This window comes from Lissotriton vulgaris, chromosome 3_1, assembly GCF_964263255.1.
Source record: "Lissotriton vulgaris chromosome 3_1, aLisVul1.2, whole genome shotgun sequence".
NCBI lineage: Eukaryota > Metazoa > Chordata > Amphibia > Caudata > Salamandridae > Lissotriton > Lissotriton vulgaris.
In genome coordinates, this window is record NC_141689.1 from 829,065,877 (window position 1) to 829,084,141 (window position 18,265).

Below are 18,265 nucleotides of genomic sequence, written 5' to 3' on the forward strand. Positions count from 1 at the left end.
ACGGGTTTTAAAACGCAGCTATGGGCATGCCGCACACGCATTGAAATTCATTGTTTACAGCTGAGGTATCGGTAACAGGCACAGGCATTGCTTTGAGCGGCAAAACACATTCACATCGTTTTTTTTACCAATGACTTAACTTAAGACATCATTTCTTGCACCCTACCTTCCCTAATAGAGCGAAACTGTGGAAATCCAAGCTTCTTTTCATCATGTGCTCGAGTGAAAACCATATTCATTTCGCTTCCAAACCCGCCGTCCGGGTTCAAGGCTGCAGCTGCACTTCATCAGCGTTCTTGATTGATGCGGCCGGCTGCCTCACCTACGCCATTTTCTCTGTATGCTGCTGCTGCAGCATACAGAGAGAACAGGGAGAGTTACTCGAGGGCAGGGGGGAGTGGCTTTCTCACTGTTAATACTGTCTGTTTGGGCGGCCCAAACAGTCAGTATTAACAACAGTGGGCAAGCCAATCCACCAAGCCACTCCCCTCTGATCTCGCCCACTCTAAACCAGGAAGTTCTGCTTTCTCGCCGTGCGAGAAGGCAGAAACAAATGGTAGTTATTACGGCAATAACTACCATTTGGAGGAGTCGCACTGGTCTTCTCTCTTTTCTAATCTTACCTGTCAAGAGCTCCTCTTTCGAGGTCACACGTGGGTGGTGGATTCATGCACGTTTGTCATGGTATTAGGACTTATGGGTAATGTAGCTTGTTTACTTTAGTCAGTACTGAGCGGCTGGTCAACTAAAGGGAAGAGAAAGTTAAGCATAATCCTCCTCTTCCCTGCCCGTCATAAAATTAAAACTTTCAGTTTGGATGTTTTTATTTTTCCGTGGGCTTTTAGATGACCAATAGCACGGGTCTGACTTGAAGGCTATGTTTGGGAGGGTTTGGGTTATATTTTTATTTTTACAAGAAGGCGTGCAGTAATACTGCTAACTGGACATGAAAAGAGGAAGAGTAGGAAGAAATGAACGAAAGGGATGCATGAAGGGAGAGTGTCTGTGAGAAAGCGAGAGATAAAGAGCGAGAAAGAGATGGTAAATGGAGATAAATTAAAAATAAAGAGGCAGTCCGAGAGGGACATAGAGCGAGAGAGAGAGAATAAAAAGAGAGGTTTAATGAGAAATTATAGCCAGCGGAAGAGTGAAATATCAACAGAGGGGGGAGATGAAAGAGGGAGGGTCCAGAAAGAGATATACAAATGTGGTAGAGACTGAGAAAGAGGTAAGGGTAAAAGTTAGAGGAGGATGAGGAATAGCATGCAGGACATACTTTAGTGTAGCGGAGTCTTTAGCGCTGGAACTGCTGGTGTCAGAGTGAACCAAAGCGCTAGAGAGGCCATAACGTATCTGGTAATTGTGTGTGAGGAAAGGAGCTGACCGTGCCAGAGCAGTGCAGCCATCCCATTTATGAACGTGAGCTGTAGCAGCACTTTCCCTAAATTTGAGAGTGGTGTGCAGGGAAGCACATTCAGCAAGAGGTGGATAGGGGCAGAAGGCCGAGTGATGGTGGGGATTATAAACACCCCAGCTCAATCTATGGGCTTGGTGGCCAAAGGACTACATTGATTGAGGCCAGATGCAGAAACAAGATGTTGTAAACCACTTCTGCAACCAAGCCAAATTTAACCCCACTAGAGCCAAGAGAGAGAGGTTTCTTCCTCACTGCCAAGGATGGCCATGTTACTGGGCACTGCTGTGCTTGAGGCGTGTCTGACTTCGAGTAAAGATGATTACAAGCATGCTTTGGTCATTTTGTTAAACATTTATTCAGGGAGTACAAAACAGTAGGAGCAGGATATAAAGATAGTGGGTTCTGATTCTTAAGCTAAATAACTTGAATCTGTTTAGGAATTGTGCAACTCTGGTCTTAAACTAAACATGAGGCAGGAGAATGCTGAAAAAAAACTATGCAGAACTCTTCTAGTTCGCGTTTGTCTTTTATGGCAAATTATCTCAATAGTAAGGTAGCTCGGTGAACAATGCATGCATTGTAGAGATCTTCCTGTAACCCAAAGGGCATCCGTAATTTGGCATGCATACTAAGACTCGTTTCAGACTCGAATTTTTGAAGGAGGGGAAAGTTAGCTAGTGAGAAATCCAATGAGTTTATATGGGCAAGTGTAATTTACATGCCTATATTTTTGACATATTTTATTTAAAATGGTGTTTCCTACCTGATGATCACGTATTAAATTCCTATCCGAAATGGTAGTACAATTTTGACATTTCAGTATTGACTTAACTAAGGTAAATATCTCCTTGTTTACACAAGGACAGCATCAAATTTAATTATATGAAGTTTATGGAGAAAGTTTTACTGTGGTCGCCAAAACTAGCAAATTACCACATTCAAAGGTTACTCTGATAAAGTTAATAAATAAGTGCTCATTTACACCCCATCTTGACAAATAATGTAGCTCCAGGTTGGCTTGTGTCATCTTTCCTGTTTTGTGTATATATGTAGTTGCCCGCAGCACAATCCTAGGGGTTGTGTTACTGTCTCCGGCTTCTTGTAATTCAGAACAGGTACCTAGGACTATGGGAGAGAACGAGAAGTGTGATCTAGCTAAACTAGCAGGTTGTGTTGGTATAGGAGAGCAGCTGATCCGCACAAAAGCAGCCTTGTCCTTAAGTGCCAATAGTGTTTTCTGAAGTGCAAAAGCAATGTACATAAACACAGATCTAGACTGACAGAAATAACCAGCAGAACAGCCAGTATGTAGACGTGTTTCTATAAACCTTTTTCAGATTCCCTGAGAAGTAACATTGGCAATCGGATTTATTGGTCCTGAAAGGCAGCTCGACACAGCCATATATGTATATATACTTTTAATGTCCGCACTGCCAGCCAAACCCCTTCCAAAAATGTTTGTTTCGTTTAGCTCGTTTTGATGATGTGTTGTGGCCTTTCCACATATTTTTCAAAGTCTCTGTATGTAAGCAACCTTTCCTATACTGCGAGGTTTGTGACATCACATCTGTACTAAACTATCTTCTTTGTCTGAAACCATATATTTTGGCTCATTATGTTACTGCTTTGGACGTGTTGTTTGTCTGCCCTGTTGAGTCACAGTATACTCTAGCACAACAATTTGCAGTAAATATGTGGTGTAAAACCCACCATTTTTAATCCATTTTTATCACATTTTTCTGGCGGGGGGGGGAAGAACCCCGCCCCTCCCCCACCCCCACCCCTGTAGCTTTTGCAGTTCAGACTTGCACGCTTTGCCAGCTTCTTACATTAGGGTACAAAATATTTCGCCCGCCACTTTCAAAATCCACCAGCTGCCACTGGGTTGGGGCTGGGTATTGTGCAGGCATATGTCTTTGTAGTAGGTATATGCTGGCAGGTTGTTCGCTTTGTTTTTCTTCAAAGACTGTTCAAGTGATGTGGAGAAGTGTGGCTCAATGGTTAGAGGGGCAGACCCTGATTCAGAGGTCTAGCCCGGGACCAGGGTTCAATTCCCCGCCTCAGCGGGTTTTGGGCTCAAAAATTCCACGGACCTGATAATTCTCGCCTCGGTGCCTATTCCAATCATGCAGTCCCACTGTGCAACTCTGGGCAATAGCTTGCTTAATCTCCACAACGGCCCCCACAACGCTAAGGCTGCCTGGCCTCCACCTTGGGGGTGCCCAGGAGTGGATGCCTCACAGGGAAAGCCAGGATGGATTCCACAGCGGTATTTGTACAAGCGCCTTGAGACCCTTGCGGGTGAGTAGTGCGCTATACAAGTATCAATTTACATTTACAAGTGATGGGGTGGAGTGACTCCTCCCCTGGTCCAGAATGCTCATGGGCTTCGGTTCCACCTTTTTGATTTCTTTTTCTGCCATAAGGTTCTGACTCCGATACCATTGCATTTCTGCATTGTAAGGGGCAGGGTCCTGTATAGTTTAGTCAGCCTAGAGAAAAAGCATTAACATATTGAGACCATATTTCAACGTCTTCAGTAGAATAACTTTGAAAACTTAAGTTGAACATATCAAGGACTCTGCCTTGGAGAATGGGCTTAGATGGAGCAGACTAGACTCCCTTTTGTTTCTGCCCACATTGTAACTCGAAGTATAGCTGGTCAGATCAGCATGAGGTTTGCAACCTCTTTTGCCAAATAACCAGGAATCATACACCTTTTTTCAAGTATTTAGGTGTAAAAAAGACTTTAAGGTATAGAAGAGAAAGACAGCTGGGCACATCGGAGAATGTAGTGTGGATTTTGGGGGTCTTTTCGGGACCACCCAAAAGGTGTCAGGGGTCACCCTATAGTCCACGGGTCCGGAATACAAACTGAGACAAACGCTGGAGCAAGAGAGAAAGGATATTTATTACAATCTCATGAGATGGAGAGGTGCATCAACAGCAGACACCCATAGCTGTCTGAGGAGGCAGTCTGCAGAATGGTCTTACTTTATGTGAGAAGTTGGCCTGGCATATGATGTTCACTATTCTAGTGAACACCTTGCACCAGTCCAAACAACCCTTATGGTGATGGTTGTAAAGTCAACCTTATAGACCAGCTATCCTAGAGGTAGCGTGGACAGAACAGTCTTAGGCTAAAAGACTCTTGAGGGCGTGTAACGTCAGCTGTTTTACCATATGTAACCCCTTGAATATCAAATGAAAGGACACCACACAGGATATATATTTAATATATATGTATTTATTTACTAACACACTCCTCTGAACTCTTTGAGATCAGAGGCAAAAGCACATCACAAGATACTTAGTCAGAATACGTTAAGTTGCACAAATTACAGTTAGGCCCTAGGGGCGAAGCAAACCATATATTAAAGTGGTATAAATACCACGTCACGAGAAACGGAAAGGCCTAGGGCCTGAGGAATCGCTGGGGCTACACTATCTGAACCTTAGGTTAGGAGAAGGAGGCCCACAGGCGGCGCGTGCAGTGTCTTTACACACACATGTGAGTCAATACAAAGTCAATTGGAACTTAGAAGTTAGATAAAGAAGGATTTAAGACACTTCCGGTCTAGCTAGGATGAAACAACTAAAAACCTAGATACTTGGATAGTCAATACCCTTGGGAGCACCGAAGTACTCGCGTTACCTCAACCACAGGAAGCGGGTGCATAGGTGTGAAGATGTGTCGGGTTTCGCCGTTGAAGCCTATGGAGCCTTGGAGACAAGATGCTGCAGGCGACAAGAAGGAAGATGTCCATGTGGATCAAAGGGTGGATCGAGGATGAAGAGGACCTGAAAGCAGAAAGGACAGAGTCTGGGTCACTAGCCAATGACCGGGTGGAACCAGGAAGGAACCAGACTATGTCGAGGAGCAATCATGTGCTGTCTTGAAGCTTGTCTTTGCAGCCACGCGGACCAAGAGGCGTCGACGACGACCAGGTGCTGGAGAGGAGCTGTCCCACGAAGGTTCTCGCAGATGGAGTGGTCGACTGCCGGATTGGAGTCAACGAGCCTTGGCAAAGGCAACCCACGCAGGATACAACAAAGGCTTCTGGTGCAGACCAGCAAGGTCTGAGGTGCCTCACCTTTGCAGGGAGGCAAGGGCCAGTCTGGAGCAACCAGACCAGAGAGGTGATTCAAAAAGATTGTCGTCACAGAGGCTACTAGCCAACGGGCCGGCAACCGGACAACGCGTCGAGCAGAACACAAGCACAAGGGCCCCACGCAGAACTCGTGGAGTGTGGAGGGCTGATCTTCGGTGCAGGTGGAGCTCAGGTTCGGGGTTTCTCCGTCCCTAGTGTACATCTTCGAGGATGCCTCAGGAGCTGCATGGGTAGCAAGTTGCAGGTTTTTCAAGATGTCCGGTCCCACGTGTCTCGTCGCCTCCACGGATCTCAGCTATGCTGCAGACGTGAAGAGCGGGTCAGAGAGGTCTGGAAGTCTAGGTCTTGTCAGGCTCTGTGCTCGGGTTCCGGCGGGAACGTCGACAAAGCAAGCCGTTGATTTGCTGGATGGTGCCTGGTTGCCCAGGTTGGTCACTCCTTGGCCACAAGGGAGATTCTTCAGTCTTCAGCTTCAGCAGAATGTCGAAGGTCCAGAGAATTGGGTCACGTTTCAGTCAGGATCTAATCTAAAGTCTCAGGACTCAGCTCCTACCTTTATACAATTAAAAGGGGCTGGATTACTGACTAGGTCCCTCCTGTGGGTGGGAACAGGAAGGGGGGTGGTTACACCCCTTTTCCTTTGTCCAGTTTCGCGCCAGAGCTGGGGCTAGAGTGCCCCAGCAAGCGGTTTGAAGTGGGTTATGCGTGGAGCAACTAGTGTGCCCCAGGTAGTGTCTAATTCTATTCAGCCCTCCCTGTCCCAATACACAAAGTCCTGTCACGGGTGGTGCTCGCACCTCTCCAGGCAGAAAACCTATTGTCCAAACCTCAGTGACTGGAAGGACCACCAGCAGTAGGAGGTCTCACTTGTGTCTGTGTCAGCAGCATCCATTTTGTGATGCTGGGGCTCTGGTTAACTTTAACCGGGTACAGTAGTTTCAACATGTCTTCCCCCTCTAGAAGGGTAGAATGCAACCCCCGTCGCCAGAATTGGTGAGGGGGTAGTATTCCAAAGTGTATGACACCTTACACGACATGTTTGGATAAAGCCAAACCAAAGTTAGCATTAACCGCGAGGATTTTAATGCACTTAAGAGTATATGGTATGGTGATATCATAGAACAGCTATAAGGACATGGTTCCGAAAGCTGCAGATGGGCTCAGCTCATGCCAGAGCACCATCTCACACATAAACAAGCACTCTGCTTCCAGGATTGTTAAGGCCTGCCATAGGAGTGACTTATAGGTTACTATGTGTCTATATGTAAGTAGGTATAGGAATACTACACCTAAGCAAGGGGTGATTACACGACCTTGCCCCGGCTGACTGATCAGCCAGTTGTGTCTATTTGAGTGGCCAGCCAGGGGTGGCATAATACATGTTGCAGCTCCTGGTAGGCCTTGGTTACACCTATGCCCTGAGTACCTAGGGTACACTTCTACAGGGGCTGAAGAGGTGAACCAATTCCCAATTGTGGATGTACCTAGAGTACATGGTGTAAATTTAGAGAGAGTGCATCTGTGCTGTGGGTCTGATTAGCAGGCCAACAGCCATATCTAAGTCGAAGACCAGTAAAGCAAAGCAAAAAGTGGGGGTGACCATTGGAAGCAGACCCTACTCTCCTACACTTTACATCTTATATACCCTCTATTCTGCCCCAGGTATGTAAGGGAGTTGTACCAATAATACTTTATTACATTCCTACACAATAGTCACCCTGGAGAATCAACAGGTGAGTAGCCTTTGGGGGTTTTCGCAGGACATGGGCAAAACATTATAATTACCTAGTACACAAAGGTCAATCTGATTAGGTTATAGCTGTGGGCCTCTACAGGGCGTAGCATGATTACATGTCAAACAAAGGTTTAATCTGATAAGCACAGGTAACGGTGAGGCCCCTGCAGGGTGTAGTCGAAAACCATGTTTATACAAATAAGTCCACAAATATTAGTTTGGACGCCTGCAGGGCACAGGCGAAAGGTATGATTACACAGCAAGCAGGGATAGGCCTGTTGATGGATGCCTGCAGGGCGTAGTGTGCTGGGTGAGGACGATAAACATCTGAGAAACTCCCTGTCCTACTGGTTGAGCAAGGGCTGGTCAGTTTGTAGCAGGCCAAAGCACAAACAGGGTGTGAGTGTCCGTGCAGGAATGTGGCCGGCTAAAAGTGGAGCGCCAGAGTGTTTGTGATACAGAGAAAAGGTCAGTCATGAAGGGTATAGCACAAAATGGTGGAGTGAATCACAAAATGGTGGAGTGAATGGCAAGATAATAGACCCACTTTTCCACAGTAACATCAGGAAACGGAAACAGATTTTTTGGGAGAAGCGAACTCTCAAGACATTGGGGAAGAAGTCCCAAATCCTTCCCTGCCACTGGACATCAAAAGATCACCACGTCCAGAGATCCTCATTGGAGTCCTCTGATGAAGCACAGGAACATTCCGAAATGAAAAGGATTTGGGCATAAAATACACTTTAATATGACAATAAGTTAGTGAGGAGCACCAGTCCAGATGTCAAGCTCCCAGCCCTGATACAGCCAAGAAAAGGCCTGTAAACCCACTGCCGCTACCAGACCCCGGTTGACCCGAGAGAGCACATAAATCCTGTGGGACATAAGATTTTGACATCCACCTTGAAAGCTCGAAAGTCTGAACACCCCAGTTCCGAGCTGTGAGCAAAGGAGATTACGACTCCTGCTTTGGAGGTTTCACAGTCACCAACGTAAAAAGACTAGCTTAAGAGTTCACAAACAGCGTCTTTTTATTCACCCTGATAGGTAAAAATTCTTACAAAACTTTCACAAAGACCACCAGTGTCCACGCATACTTGAAGATGAAACGAACATTTGTGGAAGAACTGGAGTATAATGCATCCCCCCAATCTGGACACAAAAGCCAGAGAGCTTTTAGCATTTAGTCTACATGCTGAAGCACCAACTATACTGGAGCGTGTCCCATCAGTTGCACCTTCACCAGCACCATCACTGAGGGAAATGTTACTGCTAGCTCAATGTCCCTTGTAGCAATCACCAGAGGGATCAGTTCACTCCCTTTCAGAGCCAGGTAGTCCATAGGGTGAAAGTGGATCCTTACTGCCATCCACTTGGTGGAGACCATGACCCATGGGAGGATTATGATGTAGATCCTCCAAAGTTTTAAGATATTGAGCCTTGTCCTGTGAAACTGTCTCCGGACGATACAACAGCATACCATGATGTAATTCGGAGGGTTGTTCATCACCACAATGCCTCTGTGCACGTTAGGAAGACTATTTCTGTAGTAGGGGATCTCTGTGTATAGTCATAATCTAGTGAATTGTCCCGCTCATGTGCGGGGATCCCGGAGCATTCAAAAATAATCTCTTAAGCGTCTTCTTTGCAGTACTGCATAGACACTTAAGAGAGAATTAAAGACAAATAATGCAAGCCTATACATGCAAGGCTACACTGTCCAGTACTTCAACTAGAAATGCAAGGATATTCCACAAATATCACACTTAGACCTGTCTGCCAGGTTTCACCATGGAGAACACCCCCCCCCCCCCCCTCCTTCACCAAATCCTTGGAATGATGGAGAGGAAGGACAGGACAGACAAGCCCCAATAGGCTGCCATTATGTGGCTTAAAAAGGGATACCGTGCCTTTAAGGAAACTTTCCAGAACACTCATGGTATCCCAGAATGCACAGCAACTCCCTTCACTTTCAGTTGTTTTTTCCCGGCTCCTGCTAGCAGGACCCTGGAGCATTGAGCTCTCCCTCTTTGTTTTTTTTCTACTATTTGTGCACTTTTAAAGTGTTAGTGTGTTCACTCGACGTGTTTTTGCCTTGTCTCATCTTTGCTGGAGTTTCTCTGGTGTTTTGGCTGCTCTTTTATCAAATATACCTGCATTATTTGATAAATATCCTGAGTGCTCCAGGAAAAAGGCAAAATCGGATCCTCACAGGGTGTGCATCCTGTGCCTGCCTTTTTCTCATGTTCTTGAGGAGTGTGATATCTGTCTACAGTTCCCTAAAAGGACCCTAAAGGACAGGGAGAAGACCAGGCTCCAAGGCTTGGAGCAGAGAAGACAGCAAGGACAAGGTGGGTCTGGGCATGAAGGGGCTCCTTCCTCTGCCTGTGCGTCGGGCTCTGGGGGCTCCCCAGTAAAGAAAAGGCCAGAAAACGCCACTGGTCTCAGTTGACGCAGATACCCTTGACGTCTGCGTCGAAAGGAATGACCACTGTCTGTTCCCCGTCTCCCCAGGGCTCTGGGTCGAAGCGCCGTCGAGGGGATTGACGTCGAGACCTTCGACTAGGTCGATGTCTGGTTAGTTGTCGAGCTGCTATCGACGTCGAGAGGGGTCAAGACGCCGGCGCTCGCCATCGAGGCGACACCGTCCACGTCGACACGGAAGTCAGCAACGTCGAGACGAAGATCAGCGTCGAGACGGAGGTCGTCGACGCCGAGGAGATCACCGTCGTCGAGGAGATCACCGTCGTCGAGGAGACGATCCACGTCGAGGCACCGACCGTCTACGTCGAGGAGACGGCCATCGACGCCGAGCAGATGCTCGTTGGCGTCGAGACGGCGTTAGTCGACATCAAGGAGACGCTCATCAACGTCGAAAGGACGCTCCGCGTCGAGGAGGAAGCCTAGATGTTCTAGGACTAGGACGGAGTCCTCGGCTAGAGCGAGCACACGGTCGCGGCGGCGCAGTCACTCCTCTACGAGGGGTAGGGCCTCTAGATTGCCCCCCTCTGGTCAGAAGAAGAAAAGGAGAGTGGGACAGTCCGGGCTCGGAGTACTCTCAAGTCTACTCACCCTCAAAACCGAGGTCGCCTACACCTCCTCCTTTACCCGTGGATCCTCCTCCGCGTACCAGACACCTCCTCCACAACCTCCTACGTCTCCACCACCTCCGGTTCCTCCTCACCGCCCTCCTCCACCGAGGTCTGTCTCGCTACCTCATTTGCCGACGCCGCCTACGGAGCCTCCACAACCTAGGCTCCCGGCTCGGCTTCCACAGCGCCCTCCTTTCCGGCCCGCAGAGATCGAGGTCTCGCTCAAGACGGAGGAACCCGCCATGGAGCTCTTCCTCACCTCTGCGGTTACTAAATCAGCGCCTTCCAGGCTGCAGAAGAAGTATCGGGCCCCTGACTCGGATCCTGGGGTGATTACACGACCTTGCCCCGGCTGACTGATCAGCCAGTTGTGTCTATTTGAGTGGCCAGCCAGGGGTGGCATAATACATGTTGCAGCTCCTGGTAGGCCTTGGTTACACCTATGCCCTGAGTACCTAGGGTACACTTCTACAGGGGCTGACGAGGTGAACCAATTCCCAATTGTGGATGTACCTAGAGTACATGGTGTAAATTTAGAGAGAGTGCATCTGTGCTGTGGGTCTGATTAGCAGGCCAACAGCCATATCGAAGTCTAAGACCAGTAAAGCAAAGCAAAAAGTGGGGGTGACCATTGGAAGCAGACCCTACTCTCCTACACTTTACATCTTATATACCCTCTATTCTGCCCCAGGTATGTAAGGGAGTTGTACCAATAATAATTTATTACATTCCTACACAATAGTCACCCTGGAGAATCAACAGGTGAGTAGCCTTTGGGGGTTTTCGCAGGACATGAGCAAAACATTATAATTACCTAGTACACAAAGGTCAATCTGATTAGGTTATAGCTGTGGGCCTCTACAGGGCGTAGCATGATTACATGTCAAACAAAGGTTTAATCTGATAAGCACAGGTAACGGTGAGGCCCCTGCAGGGTGTAGTCGAAAACCATGTTTATACAAATAAGTCCACAAATATTAGTTTGGACGCCTGCAGGGCACAGGCGAAAGGTATGATTACACAGCAGGCAGGGATAGGCCTGTTGATGGATGCCTGCAGGGCGTAGTGTGTTGGGTGAGGACGATAAACGGAGGGTGGCCAATCTACCCTTCTCTGGAGAGACCCTGTTTGGAAAACATGCAGACGAGGAGATGGCCCGCATGAAGGCGGAGACCTTGACAGCTGTCGGATTGGAAAAGTCGAAGGAACAGAAGAAGACCTTCCGCTCGTTCCAGAGACGGTACGGGGCGCAAGGTAGATGGCAAGGTCGCCAGGCTGGGCAACAACAGCAGCAACAGATCCAGCGGCGCCCGTTCCAAAAGCGCCAGAGGGGCCGTGGTGGTCAGCAGGCTTCATCCGCGACCAAAGGCCCGGCTGGGTTTAGGCCCTGAGGTGCTTCTTCCCCCTCATCCGTTACCCGCTCCGGTGGGGGGGAAGCATTCAATGTTACCAGGCAGAGTGGAGAAACATTACTCAGGACAAGTGGGTGCTGAATATTGTTTGCAATGGATACAGTCTTCGCTTCACCAGCCCGCCTCCAGCAATTCCACTGGATGGCTCGCAGTTCCAACTGCGCGAGCTCCAGGCGGAGGCCGATACCCTGTTAAGAAAAAGGGCGATAGTAGACGTCCCTCTGTCTCAAAGGGGAAAGGGTCTTTACCCACGCTTCTTCCTAGTACAGAAGAATGACAAGAACAAGTTCAGGCCCATTCTGGATTTGCGACAAGCAAACAAGTGGATTCGCAGGGAAAAGTTTTGCATGCTGTCTTTGCACCAGATCTATCCTCAGCTGCAGAGAGGAGACTGGCTGTGCATGATAGATCTGCGAGATGCGTACTTCCATGTGCCCATTGCACGGAAACATCGGAAGTTCCTGCGCTTCCTAGTCTGCACCAATCACTATCAGTACACCATACTACCGTTTGGACTGAAGTCTGCGCTCAGGACTTTTTCAAAATGCATAGCTGTGGTAGCAGCGCACCTGAGAAAGAACAAGGTGTTTGTCTACCCGTACCTGGACGATTGGTTAATCAAAGCCTCCACCTTCCAGGAAGCGCAGTTGCACTTCAATAGGACGGCCGTACTGCTGAACCGTCTGGGGTTGCACATAAATCTGTCCAAGTCTGTCCCGATTCCTGTGCAGTGCCTGCAGTACTTGGGAACCTCCATCAATACGTTGTCAGGAAGCGTGTCTCCTTCGGAGGAGAGACGCTTATCCATCCTTCCGAAGGCTCAGGCTCTCATAGCTGCTCCATCTACAACAGTGAGGACGGTGTCTTCTCTACTGGGATCGATGGCCTCTTGTATCTTCCTCGCTCAAAACGCGCGCCTACACATGAGGCTGCTACAGGAATGTTTGGAGGGCCAGAGGAAAGGGTGTTGTGACGACCGGATTCAGTTGTTTCTTCACGCCCAACAGTCCCTGAGATGGTGGTGCTCGGCAGAGAATCTACTCAGAGGGGTTCCTTTCCACAAGGATATCCCGACTCGGACTATCATGACTGATGCGTCTCTCCTGGGCTGGGGAGCGCATTCAGACCATCCACAGATCCAAGGACAGTGGGCTCCGGCGGAGTCCATGTATCACATCAATTTCTTGGAACTCAGAGCTGTTCACTTGGCACTGAAGTCCTTTCATTCGTCCTTCCAGACCAGCTCCTTGCTTGTGCAGACGGACAGTACGACCACGGTGTATTACCTCAACAAGCAGGGGGGCTCGAGATCGCTCACACTCACAGGAGGCGCAGGCGATCTGACACTGCCTGCTAGCCAGAGGACTGACGATAACGGTGACTCATCTGCCCGGTCTACAGAATGTTCAGGCGGACGCCCTCAGCAGGTTGCTGCAAGAAAACCAGAAGTGGGTCATAAACGACGAGGTGCTCAACGACATTTTCGCCGTATGGGGCACTCCAGACGTGGATCTGTTCGCCACCGCCGAAAACAGCAAATGCTGCGACTTCGCCTCGAGGTATTACCAACCGGGGACTCTGGGGAACGCGTTATGGATCAACTGGTCGAACAGCTTTCTGTACGCTTTTCCACCCTTTCCCCTGATTCCGGCGGTGCTCATCAAGGTGGCCCAGTCCCGGGCGTGGATGATCCGCATTGCTCCGGAATGGCCCTGGCAGTGGTGTTTCACGGACCTGCTTCATCGCTCGATCCTGCCTCATTGGCGGCTGCCGTGTCGGCCGGACCTTCTCACAAAGTTCGGGGGGCAGATGGTGCACCCCAACCTCTCGTCGTTGAGTTTGCCGGCATGGCTCCTGAGATAGTGCAATATGGCCACTTAAATCTTCCTGAGGATTGCATGGACATATTGAAGGAGGCTAAGAGGCTGTCTACTAGGACCTCTTATGCTTACAAATGGAAGAGATTCTGCATCTGGTGCACGACTAAGAAATATGATCCTACGACCTGCAAGAAGGATGTCATCCTTCCATACCTTCTGAATCTGGCTCAGTCTGGCCTTAATTTCCATTCCATTAAGGTTCATCTTGCTGCATTGACTGCTTACAGAAAATGCCCTTCGCAGACGTCCTTCTTCCAGGTCCCTGTGATTAAGGATTTTTTGGAAGGATTGAAGGTGTTTCCTCCTGTTCGGCTTCCTTCGCCTGCATGGGAACTGAATGTGGTGCTGTCCAGGCTAATGAAGGAACCTTTCCAGCCTATTCATAAGGCTTCGCTGCAGCACCTGTCTTGGAAGGTGGTGTTCCTCGTGGCCATTACATCGGCATGCAGGGTGAGTGAGATTCAGGCATTATGTTGCCAAGAACCTTATACTGTGTTTCATGCTGCTAAGGTTGTTATGCGTACTCACCCTAAGTTCCTTCCCAAGGTGATTTCTGATTTTCATGTTAATCGGACTATAACTTTACCGACTTTTTTCCAGAATCCTTCCACTCCAGCGGAATGGTCTCTTCATTCCCTGGATGTTAGAAGGGTATTGAAATTCTATCTGGATAAAACCAAAGACATTCGCAGGTCCGACCAATTAATTGTCAACTATGGGTCGGTTAGGACTGGTCTGGCTACTTCGAAGCAATCTATCTCTAGGTGGATTGTATCGTGTATCCAGCTTTATTAGAAAGTGAATAAGACCTTAGGGGTAATCCTAAGGCTCATTCCACCAGGGGCAAAGTGGCCACAACTGCTTTGCTTCGTAATGTTCCCATTGCAGAGATCTGCAAGGCTGCCACTTGGAAGTCGGTCCATACCTTTGCTAAGCATTACAGTCTGGACTCTTTTGCCAGGGTAGATGCTCAGGTCGGACAGGCTTTGCTGCGAAATCTGTTCGCATAATTGTGGTGTCTTTTTTTTCTCCACCGCCGGGTTGTTTTTGGATGGGCATGCCATTCTTTTCACTAGATTATGACTATACACAGAGATCCCCTACTACAGAAGGAGTAGTTTCTTACCTGTAACTCCAGTTCTGTAGCAGGGGTATCTGTTATAGTCATAAGCACGCCCTCCTCCCCGGTGGAGAAAGAGATGAAACGATGAATGCTACAGGTCTAGCTGATACACCTCCAAAAAGAACTGAAAGTGGAGGGAGTTGCTGTGCATTCTGGGATACCAGGAGAGTTCTGGAAAGTTTCCTTAAAGGCACGGTATCCTTTTTAAGCCACATAATGGCAGCCTATAGGGGCTTGTCTGTCCTGTCCTTCCTCTCTATCATTCCAAGGATTTGGTGAAGGGGTGGGGGGTGTTCTCCATGGTGAAACCTGACAGACAGGTCTAAGTGTGATATTTGTGGAATATCCTTGCATTTCTAGTTAAAGTACTGGACAGTGTAGCCTTGCATGTATAGGCTGCATTATTTGTCTAAGTGTCTATGCAGTACTGCAAAGAAGAGTTTAAGAGATTATTTTTGATTGCTCCGGGGTCCCCGCACATGAGCGGGACTATGTAGTAAATGTCCTCTCCACTGTTCTTCTCTGGCTAGACTGTACTATGTTATCTGTGACATCATAGAATGATAAGGTTTTGAGCTGTGAATCTATCATACGTTTAGTGTCAGCACATCTTTATATGGGGTAGTTTGTTTGTTTTTTTTCTTTGGTGAATTCTTGTCAAAGGGGTTTGCTCTCTTGGGTTATCTTTAGTGAGTCTTACCCCTATTGTGTCTCTCCCAGTCTACACTCATTCTTGTTTCTAGGGTGTTTACCCTGTGGTGTACCCATGTGTGGGGAGGTTGAGTGTCAGCAGCTAACTTAGCTGTTGGTCTTCTTTTTTTTCAAAACCTTGCTGTTTCGTTAAGGGAGGGGGATGTGGCAAGTTATGTCATAATGTTTTCTTTGTTCTTTGCTCTGCTAATGAAACCTCAAGCTAACGTCATCTCATGTTGTACACTATTACTTTTGGTTCTTCTTATTTGTGTACTTCCCTGCTGATTGTTGCATTTGAGGTATTGTTGCCGATTATTCCTTTATTCTGCTCTTACTCCATAAGGGAAGAGGATGTGTAGTAAATGTCCTCTCCACTGTTCTTCTCTGGCTAGACTGTACTATGTTATATGTGACATCATAGAATGCCTGGGTGTCCCTCTAGCTCACTGTGCCTTTCTATTACTTACTGTGGCAGTTGGTCATCTCAGGCTGAGCTGCTAACAGCTGGCTCCTGGTGGGGTTTTCCTTACATCTTGACCTGTCTATCTAACCTAGAAGGAACCTGCAATAAAGGATCTTAACTTACTAAGTGGACTCTACATCGTCCTTTACCACAGACTATTCACTAGATTATGACTATAACAGATACCCCTACTACAGAACTGGAGTTACAGGTAAGAAACTACTCCTTCCTTGTAGAGACCCTCTGAAAAAACTGAGGGTAGTAGTGTTCAGTTTTTCCCAATGCTAAAAGGGATGATAAAATCCGCTCCTGATGATTTCAAAGATACTATCCTATCACTCCACAAATATGGAAATGTATAAGGCATGCCCTGAGGATCCATTTACCTAAAGTCTCAACTTCCATCAGACTAGCTGGTACTTAATGCGGCCAGGAAGAGGGCATCTGCACAAACGTGAGAACGCCCCACCCCCAGATAAAGTAAACCTGTAGATGCAGTGGGGATAAAAATTGCAGTGGGTGCGTGAACTCAATGGGCTATCACTATTACAGTTGACTAATTATCAAGATTTGACAGATTCCATTGGGAAGAGATAGAATCACTCATATAACATTTTTTCAGAAACTTATAGAAAATGGGGTTAAGAGCTAGTAGCATAGGGAAAATTATTCTCGATTGCAAACATTTGCTACGGACACTGATTTTAGGAGTATAAACAATAGTATTTTACTTTGCAGGCTTGCATGGCTAAGGTTAACGGGATTTAAACCGAGTATGCAGCAGCCTTCTAAACATTCCTTTTGATGGGGAATATCTTTGACAGTCCCTAGGTGGCGAAATGTTAGAGACCATTAAATATGACTCAAATACAGAAGTCAATGGGGCACTACAAACTATAGAGCCAGTGGCTTCCCTGGTATGTGAGAAACCTAGATAAAGGCATCACATTCATTGTGTGACCGTTCCTAGTGCCATTATATGCTGATGACATTCTCCTATTAGTCAAACAACCAGGTGTGAACATAAAACAATATGTGGGGTGGGAATTGCAGATTATTTGGAGCAAGTCAGAGGTTTCCACTCAGTGTTAATTCTACTAGACCAGTGCTGAAATGTCCCCCGACTTGGAAGGAAGACTCTGGGTATCGATGGTGACAATGAAACGGGACTATTATGGACCTGCGATTGAAAAACTTGCCACATAAAAAAATGGATCAGACTACCCACTCTTTGGCTGGCAAAATCACCCTCGCCAAAATGTGAATGGTTCCCAAGTTTTTTTTTTTTACTTGTTCACAAATAGACCCATGTATTTGTTAGACTCGGAGCATTGCTGACTAAATTAGCATAGGTAAGGGAGAGGGGCAAGAACCCACGACTCAGATGGAAATAGTCTAATTGAGTCATATGAGGCGGGTGGCTTTGCTATGCCTGGCCTTGAATGATAGTTCCTTGCTGCACAATCGCACTTGGCTGTGCACTGAAATTGCCTCAAACACTAATACGGGCAACAAATAGCCACCTGACTGTACCGCTAAAGCATGGTGGGAAGCTTCCCTGGCTGAGATCACATCCAACACCTGGGAGTGACCTAAATAAACTGGTGTCCTTTAATTATAGCCACAAGCTTATTCATTTTCAATTTTAAATAGACTGTACTATACCGCTGAGTTGCTACTTAAGATCGACCCCTCTTTTCCATCTCAAATGCCCCAGAAGCTCTGCTGGTTTCTTGCATTTTGCCTGGATATCGCCCCAGTTCATTGATTCTTCATTGAGGTGGCACCAACTCTTTAAGGGACATAACCTCATTGTTAGACGGTACGCCGCTGGTTATGTTGATGATGGGCCTAACTCAGCCAGAAGGCTAACTGCTTTGGTGTTGGGCTAAGCCTTACGTAGGATAGCGAAGGCTTGGACTAGAGGTCCTACACCAGATCGAAAGATATCTTGGGGCTTTTAGGGAATACCTACTTCGCACTGACGCCACAGTGGCAAGACTGTGGTTTGAAGAGCAGCAGTATGATCTGCCAATACTACTTTGAACTGCACCTAAACACGTGAGAAGGGATGGGCAAACCAATTGTTCTGGCACACTATTCCAGTTCATTGAGTTGGACTGCAGTATTATTACACTTGTTCTTTTACCCCTTTATTACAGTTAAATAAATGTTCATGAACAGTCCGAATGTTATTTTGTGTACTAGTGACAGTTTTATATTCTGCGTTGCTGCTCACTGTATGTGGTATTGCCATAATACTGGCTTTTTTTATCTTACACTGTTAAAAACCTAGTAAGCGGATATTTAAAAAAAACAAAGGTATTTCATGTTTTTC

The 18,265-nt window shown here is 47.3% G+C and overlaps 1 protein-coding gene across 6 annotated transcripts in view; it reads left to right on the forward strand.

Moving 5' to 3' along the window:
• Positions 1-18,265, forward strand: part of SEMA4D (semaphorin 4D) — a 1,027,601-nt gene that overhangs the window by 735,847 nt on the left and 273,489 nt on the right. The gene's annotated exons all lie outside the window — the stretch shown is intronic.